The sequence below is a fragment of the Sceloporus occidentalis genome, unplaced genomic scaffold, assembly GCF_023333645.1.
Source record: "Sceloporus occidentalis isolate IW3139 unplaced genomic scaffold, rSceOcc1.0.p SCAF_66, whole genome shotgun sequence".
In the NCBI taxonomy this organism is placed as follows: Eukaryota; Metazoa; Chordata; class Lepidosauria; order Squamata; family Phrynosomatidae; genus Sceloporus; species Sceloporus occidentalis.
The window spans coordinates 1,947,292-1,962,763 of NW_028317046.1; the positions used below are offsets into that span (position 1 = coordinate 1,947,292).

General features: G+C 40.2%; 1 pseudogene; it reads left to right on the plus strand.

Moving 5' to 3' along the window:
* The window catches only part of LOC149286833 (kazrin-like), a 49,267-nt pseudogene that overhangs the window by 27,500 nt on the left and 6,295 nt on the right, over nt 1–15,472 (plus strand).

Here is a 15,472-nt window from a genome sequence, read left to right on the forward strand (position 1 = left end):
GCCATTGGAACCCAGGAGTGATGGGAGTGATAAAGGGCCATTGGAACCCAGGAGTGATGGGAGTGAGAAAGGGCCATTGGAACCCAGGAGTGATGGGAGTGAGAAAGGGTTGTTGAGCTGCCAATACCATGATCCTCAGCTAGCTCTTAGTTGATCACCAAGATTAGCAAAAGAACCAGGAAACAAAGTAACAATGTACTGACGAAGCCTTGGTATGGATCAAGCAGAGGGTGTTTTTTTTTTGTTTGTTTTTTTTCTCGTTCACGAAAGGCTTCATTCTTTGTTTTTCTTTCTAGTGCTGTTAAGAGAAGAGGTGTCGCAGCTTCAAGATGAGGTTCACTTGTTACGACAAATGAAGGAAATGCTAGCCAAGGATCTGGAAGAGTCGCGCGACAGCAGGTCAGCAGAGGTCCTCTCCGCCACCGAGCTGAAGGTGCAGCTGGTACAGAAGGAGCAGGAGCTTGCGCGGGCGAGGGAGGCGCTTCAGGGTAAGACCACCTTAGCCGTCCACCTTTTTTCATTCCCAACGTGTCAGGTTTGAGAAGCCCACGTCTGCTTAAGCTCCACCGTCGCATGCTCTCAGCGGATTATTCCTCTAGCTGACGTTTCACGTTATTCCGTCCCAGTACCCCGATGAAAGCTAATATTTTTACCGTTTTTAGGATTATATATATTTAATCTCATTCATCCAGGTTCTCATATAAAGTAAAGGTTTAACCGCCACGTTTATGTTATACTGAGACAAGCGCAAAAATGCAAATATATCTAAAACTATTGAGGGATAATTTGCCGTAGCTTTCGAAGTTTCCCAGTACCGAGCTGGAAGCCCCAAGCAGATGCTAAAGACGTGCTGAGTGTTATGGGAGTTTTAGTCCACAGCATGTAGAGAGCCATAAGTTCTTTTTCCTGCTCTTTGCTGCCATCTTTCCTGACTCGATACTCAATGCCGGCCCAAAGCGTTGGGTTTCTTACGTATTCTAGTTCATCTGTCTTGTTTAGCTCCTCCCCCCGGCTGCCGTCACTGAAAGCGGAGAGCGTACTAGAGTATGCTTCTTGCACATGCTCAGTGGAAGCCTCGTTCTAGTCTGGACTTTGATCTCTACTGATTATTTCTTTGTTATAATAATTTAAAAAAGAACTATACTATGGGAGCAAAGACTTCCAGCCCCGTTCTAACAGCCCCCACCCCACCTTACGCTTGCGCCTGTAGAAATGCTGGGTCTTACTTCCCTTAAATGTAAAGTATGACAGGGAACCGGCATTGAGTTTCCACGTCTATTGTGAGCGCGGCTGTAGAACAGGTGAGCTGCATTGTAACCCCCACAATACCCTACCGGTTCCCAATAACAGGCGCCCGCAACAATCATTCTTTTGTGCAGCATTTTCGTGGTATGTGTGTTTCTTCTAATTTACTAATGCGCTTTGGCATGCTTATAGCCCAGGTGTGTTTATACCGCGGCATCCTTCGGCTTTGGATCTATTTTTCCTTTTCAACCTTTTTGAATTATTATATTTAGATCATTTATACCGTAAACTATTCATAGAATGTAGAGGCAACGCTCTTAACCCATTCAGCACCAGGTTAAATCACGTTTGTGATATCTATATAATATATGTGTGTGTGTTTATTTTTTATTTTATATTTTTTTTTATACAAAGCATCCCTAGGCTCAAAAATATGGCGAAGGGGGTTTGCTGGCGTCAAGCTGATGAGAAATTAGGTTCTACATTCCTCTGCTGAATTTTGTTACCCGTCACAGGTGGCCGCACCAGCGGAAATTTCCATCCCTGTTTTATATACAAGAAAAATACGCGTACAAACCACGCGCGCTCCGGGTTACTGTAGCCGTGAACTCTTTTAATATAAAAAAAATATATAATAATGTTGGTCATTTTACATATAGAAGGGTTAGAACAAGAGGTCATGATCTAAAACTAGAGAATCAGAGGCTTGGGTGTAACGTAAGGAGGTTTTACTTAACTGAGAGGGTGGTAGATAAGTGGAGCAGTCTCCCAGCAGATGTGGTAGAGGCTAATCCAGTGAAGGGATTTAAACATGCATGGGATAGACATACGGCTCCTGAATCTAAGACGAGACCAACGACTGATTAAGGTTTTAATCTTTACAGCAGGAGAAATGGGCGACTAGACGGGGGCCGAATGGGGCCGATCTGCCGACAGATTCTGTGTTTCTATAATTAATGTAGTTGATAAACATTAAATTTACTACATACCAGGAAAGTACTCCAAGTTGTGGAACTCACAACTCATTTTGGTTATTTCTTTAACAAAACGTTTAGTTCTCCCCTTTCAATTTATAAATCTGAAACATTAGCTGCCCCCCCCCCCCACCCAACCAGTCATTATCTGTGATTTAAAGGACTGTCGCCTTTCTTTGCCGAAATAATATATATTCTAGAAATATTTAATAACGAATATTGAAGCGCGGGTTTAAGAAGTGTGGCTTTTATTGCATTGGACAGGGGGAGATGGTTTGAGGAATCCTTATGACCTTTAAAAAATAAATAAATAAATAAATAAAAAAAAATCTTTAACCGATTTATAAAGAATAAATAGGATTCCAAACTCGCGCGTCTGCCTATTTCTCCTCTAGCTGGCGGGATAATATCACGTCTTGTGTTATATTAAGACATTTGTGCGGCCGCGCGATGGGGTTTGTAGAACTTCGCTGTTCATCTTTTATAAATGATCTCATTAGCTCCTGGGAAGCAAATTCACGCCGGCCGAGGGTTTTTCATTTTAAATTATCCAGAAAACCCGCTGCGTGCTTTTTAAATAATGAAGCTTTAAGAGTGTCGGATCAGGAATATTTACCAAAGAAATGAATATGATTGACAACCAAGTTCAGAAAACGGGTTCAAACAATATAGTGTGAGTGTGTATCGATATAGTGTATCAATATATATTTTTATAATTTAAAGTGGAATTGTGCTTTTTTGGGGGGCTTTATCATAGGTACACGCCCATATGATGTCATCCGCCTTCCCTTGTATGCAAATCAGCGGTACGGTTAATTTTACACCTGTCTGTACCATTAATTTGGTTTCCGACAAAATCATTTGGGTTTTAATTGAAAACTGGAAACTGCCGGTTCCCAAATCATCTGATATTAATCAAACCTGAAAGATCTATTAAATATTTAAACATTTATATATTGTATAGTTTAACTTTTTTATTTTGTTTTTAATGCAGCTATGAAGGCCGATCGGAAGCGTTTAAAGTCAGAAAAAACAGATTTAGTGAGCCAAATGCAGCAGCTTTACTCTACCCTGGAGAGTCGGGAGGAACAACTGCGTGACTTCATCCGAAATTACGAGCAGCATAGAAAGGTACGCACATAAGCGACGCTCTCGACTTTCAGCCGTGACTTTGTCTTGTGGTGCTATAGGCGAGCAGGGAAAATATACCCCGTTACGAGATTTGCCTTCTCTCCTTGTCGGAGAATCCTCCAAAATGCCGTTTTGTACATAAAATGTAGTTTGTATATTGGATACAGTATTCCGGGACCTGCTCTCCCATACAATCTAATCTTCTTCCGCTACCTACTTGACTGAAGTCGGAGTTCACTTCGCTATTTACAAAGTTCGGCACAAAGCTGCTATTGTGAAAGATTTATTTTTTTTTCTTCTCCTTTCTGACTTCAACTCTAAATCACTCTGCTCAGATCTAATCAAAGAGGCGTTCTAGAGAGCGCTGGATACATTGTTAAAGCTTAGTGCGGACTTCAATCGGCAGCATGGAGGTAAAAAAAATTTCAACCAAAAAAGAATATGTGATGGGAGTGATAAAGGGCCATTGGAACACAGGAGTGATGGGAGTGATAAAGGGCCATTGGGACACAGGAGTGATGGGAGTGATAAAGGGCCATTGGAACACAGGAGTGATGGGGGTGGTAAAGGGCCATTGGAACACAGGAGTGATGGGAGTGATAAAGGGCCATTGGAACACAGGAGTGATGGGAGTGATAAAGGGCCATTGGAACACAGGAGTGATGGGAGTGATATAGGGCCATTGGAACACAGGAGTGATGGGAGTGATAAAGGGCCATTGGAACACAGGAGTGATGGGAGTGATAAAGGGCCATTGGGACACAGGAGTGATGGGAGCGATAAAGGGCCATTGGAACACAGGAGTGATGGGAGTTGTAAAGGGCCTCTGTACACCTATGAAGATATTCTATTAAAAATCCAGCTACAATAGTCATTTCTAACATTAACCCCGTCTGCGCTGATTTCTCATCCATTTCATGTTATTTCAATTAAATTAAAGCAAAATGTGCTTTTCTTTCAAAAAACAAGGACATTTCTGACCCCCCAGCATTTGACCGGCAGTGTGTGAACTATTGATTTTAATAACCTTTCCAAAGTTTGCCCTTCAGGTACTGAAAGGGTTATAGTTGAAAATAAACCAACAAAAAGCCCCCCTCTCCCGCCTACAGTGTGCTCTTAGGTAACGTCTGTTACCTCTCCGGTTAAGGAACTTCCCTGCCAAAAACTCTGCGGCCTCCAGATGTCAGCCACTTCATCAAGGTGATGACGCCCTCGGAGCCGTGTTTTGGAAAGAGGAAACGTGCGCAGGGTGTGAGAATTTGCAAAGATACGATTCGTGCGGATGTAGGAAATCAGAGAGAATTTACAGAAACTTCTAGAAAGCGTGAATATTTTAAAGATAAAAACTCTGTACATTTTGGGTGGATGTTCAGCCTCTATACCATCCGACGGCCCGGCCAAGCTTCTCCCCGTTAGACGCAAAGGGGGTCGCTAATAAATCCTCCTTCGGGACACGGCCTGGTCCTGCGCAATGTTACAGGATAAGCCGCTCTCGTCTAACATCGTGAGCCTCCGTTGGTTAAAACGAGACGTGGGCGCCGGTGGAAAATCAGTGTTCCTTTTCAGTGGGGGGGGGGGGGGGTTCTTCGTATTCCACGAAATTTGTACGTCTGCATTCGTTTTGGACGAAATTCGTCCATTTTTGTTTTCGGAAATCCCATTTGTTTGTTCGGTTGCCATGGAAACATTAAATAAATGCGTATAATTTGAATATTGAATTTGAGATCCGTGGATGGAAGGAAAAGAGTCAGCATTAGAAAGAGGGTAGTGGACACACGCGGGTTGGTTTATTTAGTGTTAACCTTAAACGGCAGGATTTTTGTAAAAATTTCAGATATTTTGGGTTATTTTTATTTTTTGAGCAGTAGAACTTCCAAATCTTCCATGTGATGAATGCATACTGGATGTTTTTTGTTGAGATTATCTCCGCTTTTCGTTCCTTTAGCTGATCGAGTCCTTTTGTATTCAGCTACAGTTTGAGGATGAAAGAAAAGACTTAATTCCTTGAATCGCCAACTTTCAAAATAACCCCTATTTGTAGATCTTAGAGAAGGAACCACAAACAGCATTTTTATTTATATTTTTTAAAAAAACGTCAAAAGGAGAAATTCCCTCTCAAAAAATCATGTGAGCCTCCCTTGTTTAAAACTTCTCATTAAAGTGGACCGATCGTCTGAATTTAATTGACATTAATCAATAGAACATTTTTTTCTAATGATACTTGATTCCCTGATTGGCTGCTCGTGGGAAAGCTCATTAAACTGCGTAGCTTTGTTTTTGTTTGCGTGTAAATTGTAAGAGAAAGTTCAGATGAATGCCCAAAATAATTTCAGTATAATGACTTTCATAACTAGCGTCAACATTTTACAGATACTCCAAAAACTGTCATATGGCACATATGTCATATATTCGTTCCACTGATTTATTTTATTAAAATTCTCACGTTGCTGCACATGATCTCTTAAATTTGGGGGGGGGGGGGGTGCAATGCATCGAATATCGTCAACAAGGGTCGAGTTGATTTTCAGAAGCCATTTTTCTTTTCGGGTTTAAATCGTAAGAAATGTTATTATTATTCCACCGGGGCCGTCTATTAATGGATGCAGCTCTGCCAAGACCCTGGCCCCTCGCGCGCCGCTAAAAGCATTTAATTGGTAAATTGCATTAGCGCGTCTCTCACCGGCTTTGTACACCTTTAGCCATTTAAAGCAAGAAAGGCTGAGCCGTTAACCGTATTTACTAAGCACAAACACTTAAGACCGAATTAATAGGGAATAGATATTTGGCAATGTGATTGCGCTCGCGTTTCGCGCTCGCCGAGCCAAATAGATATTTGCCTTGAAGCCCGTATTAAATGAAGCCGCCCAAAAAAAAAAAGCGGTGCTTATTTACCTTGTTGTGTATAATGCATCAAAACGATAGTTTTGTTTTTTTTATTAAAACCCTGCAGGCCTCCGTTAAATGAATATATCCGTTTAGTGCTATAAAGCATTGGAAAAGCAAGTGTTTAACCGAAACGTAGAAAGTGAGATTACTAGCAAAAAAAAAAAGATTATATATAAAAAATATATTTTTACATTTATTTTTGTCTTTTTATAAAACCTGTGCCTCCCTCCGCTCTCCTTCTTTTCTCTAAGGGTGAATTCGGTGAATATTGTCTTATGGTCATGAGTGAGCTGCAAGAAAAGGCGATATTGGGAAGTCTGTAATGAATACAGCGCTCCTTCGATAAGCCGGGCCATCTGTTTCATAGCGGAGGTCATGTTATAATGGGGCTGCGCATGCACGATGCATGTTGTAAGCCGCGTTACTTTGTGCCAGAATCCCAATTACCCGGTAACTTCCATTTTTTAAATAAAAATAGGATATCGGTGTTTAGCGGTCACAGCTATAACTCTACAGCCTTACGATCTTATATTGTTGGCTGTATATACAGCCTTTTTCTGTGACTTTTTTTATTTATTTTTTTTTGGGGGGGATGTAGATCTGGTTATAAGTTTTTGCTTCAAGGTCATTTACAACATCTGCTTGTCATCTTTATATATGTGCTATAAAGCCGTCACATCTGGAAATGCTTAAAACCACTCTGGGACCTTTTATTGCGAGACTGCGCTGAACTTTTAGAATGTCACAATGTGACCTCTCCCACGCCAAGTCTCCGGTCATTCCAAACTCTGCTCACATACGTGAGCGCTGCCGTTCAAATGTTTGGGGTCACTGAGCTGTTTTCATGGAAAACAAAGGAATTTTTAGCTGCAACATAATTGCAAAATAGTTTCCAACTATCAGCCAACTTAAACTTGGATCAGCGAACACAACGTGCCATTGGAACACAAGAGTGATGGGAGTGATAAAGGGCCATTGGAACACAGGAGTGATGGGAGTGATAAAGGGCCATTGGGACACAGGAGTGATGGGAGTGGTAAAGGGCCATTGGGACACAGGAGTGATGGGAGTGGTAAAGGGCCATTGGGACACAGGAGTGATGGGAGTGGTAAAGGGCCATTGGGACTCAGGAGTGATGGGAGTGATAAAGGGCCATTGGAACACAGGAGTGGTGCGAGGGATAAAGGGCCGTTGGAACACAGGAGTGATGGGAGTGATAAAGGGCCATTGGGACACAGGAGTGATGGGAGTGATAAAGGGCCATTGGGACACAGGAGTGATGGGTGTGATAAAGGGGCCATTGGAACACAGGAGTGATGGGAGTGATAAAGGGCCTCTGTGCGCCTATGAATAGATTCCATTAAAAATCAGCCGTTTCCAGCTACGATAGTCATTTACAACATTAACCCCGTCTGCGCTGGATTTCTGATCCATTTCATGTTATTTTAATGGATAAAATTTGCTTCTCTTTCAAAAACAAGGACATTTCTAAGTGACCCCAAACTTTTGAATGGTGTGGGAGAGGGGCTAGGGTTTCCAGATGGCCAAGAGTAAGACATTAATTATCCATTGTCTACCCTCAATTTTGGGAATGTAGACGTTTTGGATATTATCCTTACCGATAATCCCAAATATTTGGAAAACCAATCATTCTCTGTCCAAATGGCACCGATGGCATCTCTGTTAAAGCTGCGCGGTATAACGGGAGGCGCAACGTATTCCTTCTTCATGGGCCATTTAATAAAACGAGAGGAACAACCCTGCAATGTCGTATACCCCGGGGGGCACATGTTACTGAGCTCCCCGGAATTAAATGTGAATGTACAGAGATGCCTAGGAGCCCAGAACTGGTAATTCCTTCAGATGACAACAGGATTTTCCCACTCCTATATACACCGGCGCAAAGCCAATTCCGGTCTGCTTTCATGTTGAGTGTAAAGCATTCCATTTCATCCACAATCTATCTTTTTTCGGTCTGTGATGACCCCGCAAGCGCCTCTGATTTAGTTTTAATGATTAATACCCATAAATAAACCCTTTTATTCCACTTGTTTAGCAAATGAGTGACTATTTAAATCTTTGCTTCGTGCTAAACGGAGCGCGAGGGCCTCCCCCTGGGCTCTGGGTCGGGGCGGCCGCCTCGCTCCTGTCGGGCTAAGTAGGGGCCCTATGGCCTTCTGTCATGGACATCCAAAACCTGAAATAAGCAGAAATTAAAGAAACCTAACGGATAATGGTCAGGTTGGACATAATTGGGTCGTTACTGCCTCTTTTAGGTATCTATATCATTACACGCACACACACACGCACACACACTTATACATGTACAATGTAATTATACACACATTTTTCTTATTTGCTATAAATTTTTACCAACAAATCTTAAGCATTAAATAATGATAAAAAAAATTTTTGTTTACATTGCGCCATCCTATTCCACAGCGCTGTACAATGGTTTAATAGGACATAACAACACAGCATGGACTTGCATAATATAGCAAAAGAGCTGACGCTCTAAACGGGAACAAGTGTTCGTTCTCCTTTCTATTTTTCTATTTCTAGCGTTTTATTTGCGCGATTTGTTGGTTTATTCATCGGGTCAGGTCTGGTTCGAACGGCTCTATGTGAACGGCTTGGGATCATTAACTTATATGGCCAGATATGACGGCAGCTGATTACTCTGCCGCATGATGCCAAGGATCCCATCCGGGTTCATTACTGCCTTATCAGACATATCAAAGATGGAGATAACGGCGTCAGAAGGTTGGAATTTTTTGTGATTAAAGATTAAACAAATACTTTTTTTATTTTGTGTTTATCAGCCAGATGTCTGCCTACCTGAACACTGAATATACCAGACTCCTAGGCACAGTCCTCTTCTTAACGTCCCCTATGTTTCCCCCCCCCCCATAGTCTTATTGACATTTTTTATCTTTGTTTTTGTAGCACCAGCAGATTAAGACGCTCTGCTCTCCGAAGCATTCAATGAGTTGGAATAGTTTCATATTAGTTTAGTAGTTTTTGTTTTGTCCGAACCTGGCAGGCCAATGGTAAAATGATCCTTAGTTCGTGCACTAAGGCTCACAAAGCGATGGGTTATCTTTTTTTTTTATTATTATTATTTATTTACTTTATTTTTAAAGAAAATCTGGATGTCTTTTGAGGATCGGGATTTTCAAACCAAAATGTTAGTGTTCTATAGAGAATTAAGGGTTTTTCTTGACTTCAAATGGGTCTCGACAATGACTGTTGACTTTGGTAGACGGTACCAAATGGCAGGTTCTTTTAGCTGATTTGTGGAATTCCGGTGATGAATAGACACGGACTGTAACTTCTTAAAATAATCTGGCTGGGTTTTTGGGTGCCCTGGAAACCCTGGACAACCAGTATTCTGTAGAATGAGGTCACTCTAGGTTCAGTTTCCAGCAAATCTTAAATGGGTTCTAATCCCTCTTCACCAATCCAAAGGCGTTCCGGTAGACCACCACTCTTGAGGGTCGTTTAACATTATGGCTTCTTTTGGATGTCCCTACAACGTAGAACAAAGTAATGTTCCTCACCGATCTGTCGCTAGAAACCTTTATCCCATGTGTTTCATCATCAATGCTTGATATCCTTTATTATGAGGTCATCCCTTAAAGTGTAAATGAGATGTGACTGCAGAAATAAATGGTCAGGTCTTTGGTGTTTGACCTTATGTGACCTCCCCTTGTGTCTCCTCCAAAGTTTTCTTGTGGACACAAAAATCTGTGATTGCCCGTTTTTTACTATTTTTGTTTTCTTATTTCAGGAGAGCGAAGATGCAGTAAAGGTTTTAGCAAAAGAGAAAGACCTTTTAGAACGAGAAAAATGGGAACTTCGGCGCCAAGCCAAGGAGGCGACGGACCATGTAACGGCCCTTCGGTCGCAGCTGGATTTAAAGGAAAACCGAATTAAAGAGCTTGAAGCTGAGCTTGCGATGGTGAGACACTCATAAAATTGTATTTAGTTTTTAGAATCATTCACTAACGCTTGTTTCCAAAACATCAACGCCCTTGTAACATTATTAAAGTGTCTTGTACGGTTTTTAAATACTGATTTTTATTTATTTTTTCCCTCCTGTGTTTTTTGGTTTTTCCTTTTTTATTCCCCAAAGTTTCTGTATGCACGTTGTCCTTTGGGGTCACTTGCTGTTTTTAGTGAGCCAGATCTGTTTTTCTGTCCACTGTGGTATGTTGAAAATATTTTGTCCTAGAAACAGAACGGTTTGCTGCTGCTAATTTAGGACAAATTCTGGAGAATTTATGTGGTCAGTGACCTAAGAATCTTGTACCAGAATTCCATCTGAACACACACACTCCCACAGACCCCCACATTCTCTCACACACACACACACACACACACACACACACACACACACAACTATTCTTCAGTACGAATAGCCTAAATCTTTCGCAGTACAGGTCACACATTTAGATTTTAGTTTGGAGGAAGAGTGGAATGCGTTGTTGTTGTTGATGCGTAACATTCTGAACCGAAAATATTGTCGTAGAGCCGAGAAATGACACATGTAAAGTGTATCAGTGGTGACAAGTCCACGGCATCCAAATGATTTGTGTTTCCAGCTGGTGATCTTACGAGATGCCAAACTAGAAGCAGATGGTGGCTGCTCCTGCTTCTTCTTGTCTGAGCAGCCTTATTGGTACGCTATGTGTGTGTGTGTGTATGTATGTGCAATATAAATATATATATATATATATATATATATATATATATATTTGTATGACAGCTATTAATTACTAAACTATCGGCAGTTTTCTGATACTACTCCAGTCTTGTATTTAAACCTTAACGTGCTATATAAAACAATTAATAATAATAATCCTAGTGGTTTTTACCGCATGGTGGCATCACTGCTGCCCCTAGTGGTGGAGAGAGGAAACTGGAAATACGCTTCTGCAAAAGGTATTTTTTTCTAATGTAGGATAAAGAGTTTGTATTCAGCCAATAGAAACCAGCGGAAGCCTAGGAGGGAACACACACTTAGAAACGGCCAATGGGAACTGATTGATCCAATTGATCAATTAATTAGATTTACGGGAATAACACTGGTAACAGGTAATGTCTGCATCTGCGATATCCACACAAGGGTAATTTACTGGGTTCGTTTCTCCTTAAAGTGTTCTTATTATATTTATTTTATGACTTGATGGTTTCTTCTATATGTTGCTGGAATAATTCCATAGTGGTGACGGGTGTCCAAGCTATACAGGTTTTTCTATAGCTGTATATTTAATAAATATGGGTAGGTGAAGCAGTATGGCTTCTTAATCCAGAAAATGCTGGGGGATACAGCAGTCTATCTGGAATATTTTTTGTGATTTATTTATTTTTAGTAATTAAACAAAAGAAAAATGGACACAGCCATATTACCCAAGAGAAAACATAGTGTTTAGCTGAAGTTGACACCTTATATCGGGCCAGCGTAGAAAAAGAAGAGAACCCGCCATTAACGGTTATTAATTTGGGGATGAATTTAGCCGGCTCCTAAACTACGTATTTAAATGATTTACCTACAATAATTTGGATTATTGACAAGTTGATACAAAATGCAGATACAGCTTCTGTTATTTTCCTGTAACTTTGTTTAGTTTTTAGTCCGAAATCCAATTTGGAGTCCTTGCAATTTTATTTTTTTCTTCTTCCAAATCTTGTCACTTTTGTGTTTTTGTTTTTTTGTTTTTTTTGTTTTTTTTGTTTTTTTTTTTTCTTTCTTGAAAGAATGTTCGTCTTCTGTTACATAAACTCTAAAGTTTTCTAAATTCCTGGTCTTGCATGTGATTGCTTGCGCGGACCTATGGTTTTCTTTTTTATTATTTTTATATTGAGGAGAAAAAAAAAAAGGGAAATAAATCTTAATTTTGAAACAGATTTTTTACAAATTTCATTGATATGTTTTCACTTGCCTTTTAATGTTGTATGTAGTATATATATATATATATATATATATATAGTTTTGTCTCTTTATTCTCCTCTTGCCCCTCCAATGTGGCTCGAATTAAAGGATTCCCTAGTTAGATTATCATTCTTGTGACCTGTTTCTCCAGATAACAAGGTGTGTTGCCCAGAGAAAGGAATATCGTGTTTTTGATCACCTCTCAGAGAAGGAGCCCTCATCAAGAGGGATTTCGGTAAGACTGGAGCCTTTAGGGAAAATTTACTCCATTTTCCCTAATTATTGTATGTCCTTTTTTTTTTTTTTTTTCTTTTCCTTTTTTTTATATAATTGGATCAGAATGCACAATTTTGTCATGGCTAACATGCACCCTTATATTCTGGAAATTTGCACATTTTTTTGTTTATTTTTAACACACTGGTGGTAATCCGATTATAAATTCTGTGCTAACGGGGTAGGCATATGCATAATTGCCAACAAAATAACTAAATCTATTAAAGAAAACGTATAATTAATCCAAAAGACCTTTAATAGGCTTTTTACATGCTGAGAATCTCGAGTCTCAAAGTAAAGACATCTTTATACGTTCCACCATATTCTGATTTTGTATTTACAGCGTACACCCCAGATATTAGGATTTTTTTTTATTTTTCTTTTTAAAGATTTTGACATGTTGGCGCTTATGCATGTGTTTTGGGAATTTTAATTAGGATTCAATTAAAACGCTATTATCTTCCTGTTTAATAATTTGTTATTTTTTTATGTAACCAGCTATGTCCTTTTAAATATAGATACATTTTCTGAAAACTGTAACATTTTAATCCTCTAATATCTTAGCCACGCGTATTTACTTACCCTGATTCCATGAAAGAGGGAATAACTCCTTTACCATAAAAAAAAAAAAAAAAAAATTCCGTTTAAAGGCGATGCACTCTTTAAATGTGTCTCCCAAGCACATACTATCACGCAAAACATTTATTGATTAATATGTATTATTTTATTACAAATTTCTGGGTTTGCAGAGCTGGGAGCTGTACCCCGAAACCTCTCCCAAAAGGATCATTGACGACGTGTTGGAAAATATATGCTTTTGAACTATACACATGCTGGTCACTTGCTAGCACAATGCAAATCTCAAAATCTAATGTATATGGCTTGCACTGTAGCAGGGGTGTCCAACTTGCGGCCCTCCAGCTGCTGCAGGACTACATCTCCCATAATCCTAGGGGGCTGCTGAGGAGTATGGGAGATGTAGTCCTGCAGCAGCTGGAGGGTAGCAGGTTGGACATCCCTACGCTATAGGGGTTTTTTTTTGTTTTGTTTTTTGCCCCTCGTCTATGGGAGCAGAATTTAACTTACATACCCTTGCTGCGGATCAGTATTTTTTTTATTTTTTACTTTTTGTGTTTTTTTAATTTGTTTGGGTTTTTTTTTTTAAATAAATAAATAGAACTATGTGTGAGGACTTGGGTTTCTTTCTTTCTTGACGGTTTATCGATCCTCCCCATCGCTTATATCCGTCTCTCAATCTTTCTGCGAGGACGAGCGAAGAACGGCACAGGGAGCTCTAGTGATGTTACCCAGCAGGGGCCACACAAACCGCTCAATCTTCCTCGCTCATTAAAAGCAGATGCCTTTGGATTTTCAAGGAGTTGGCCATTATGATTAGCCCCTGCTGGAAACCCTCTGCTTCCTTTTAAATAACTTAAATTGGGTTATTTTTGTTTTCTCTAAAATACCCAATTTGCTATTTTTCTTCTCGTTTTCTTATTTTTTTTTTTCTCCATCACAGATAACCAGGGGCAAAAAAATCTGTGTCGATATTTGAAATGAAGATGTTTGCCGTTTAATATCTGTCGTTGAATAGCTAGTTCCCTGTTAAATACGTCACAATTAAATACGACTGGCTGTAACTTTTCACCAAAATATACAGTAATCATCGTTGAGTAAATTTACGGCGACCCCAACGGGGTTAATTATTAAGACCGCGTGTGCACCAGGCATTCAGACACAACGTCAAGACAAACGAAACCCTGTAAATACTGCGTTTAAATAAACTCCAGGCAGGAACCGTCTTGATAAACGTCCCGATGGGAAGAAAGTATAGCTCCGTTTTTTTGAAACACTTTAGTGAAATGAAACGGTCTCCTGTGCATTGTTCTAGTTTGAGCTTCAGAAGCTGCGTCTGGTATAATGAAATGTTGCGCGTTTTCATTAGGTCTGCAAATGGTTTGTCAATTTTTTTATTTTTTTTTAAACCACATATACACTACTGTTCAATAGTTTGGGGTCACTTAGAAATGTCCTTGTTTTTTAAAGAAAAGCACATTTTCTCCATTGAAATGGATCAGAAATCCAGCGCAGACAGGGTTAATGCTGTAAATGACTATTGTAGCTGGAAACAGCTGATTTTTAATGGAATCTCTTCATAGGTGTACAGAGGCCCTTTATCACTCCCATCACTCCTGTGTCCCAATGGCCCTTTATCACTCCCATCACTCCTGTGTCCCAACGGCCCTTTATCACTCCCATCACTCCTGTGTTCCAACGGCCCTGTATCACCCCCATCACTCCTGTGTTCCAACGGCCCTGTATCACTCCCATCACTCCTGTGTCCCAATGGCCCTTTATCACTCCCATCACTCCTGGGTTCCAATGGCCCTTTATCGCTCCCATCACTCTCCGTAATGCGATCTAGGAAAAAAAGGAAATGAATACCGAGGTTTTTAGAATTAGCTGTTTGTTTATTTCAAAGAAATATGTTCACGGGCATCTTCGTTTAAATTGCTGTCTGACACATTCAGAAATTCCGGGAATTTAAGGATATTAAAATCTTAAAATTAAATGCCCCAAATCACAGTAAATTTAATTATCTTAAGTAATAAGTGCCACAACAAATAAAAGGTATCTTCCTCTGCAGTGAGTTAATTAAATCGCATCTATAGTACCGTTCGTTTTCGCGGTGTTCCTTATCCTCCCTTAATTCCTTGTAAAATTTATGATTCTTGTCTCTTTCCTTAAAAAAAAAATCCATTATTGCCCTTATCTTTCACCTCTAATCTCTTCCGTAATCCGATGTAATTTACCCAACCTGTACTTTTACCCCCTCGTTACCCTGCCCCCCACCTAATCATCCTGTCACTTTCCCCCCACCCCAATGCGATTTAATGCCCCGTTCCCCTGCCGACTATCCTCCTCTGACAGCCGCTAAAGTGAATACGGAAGGGGTTAAACGCATCCCAGGACTGGTCTTTCTGAGCGTTTTCTTGTTGAAAACCCTCCTGAGGTGAGCGAGAAACAT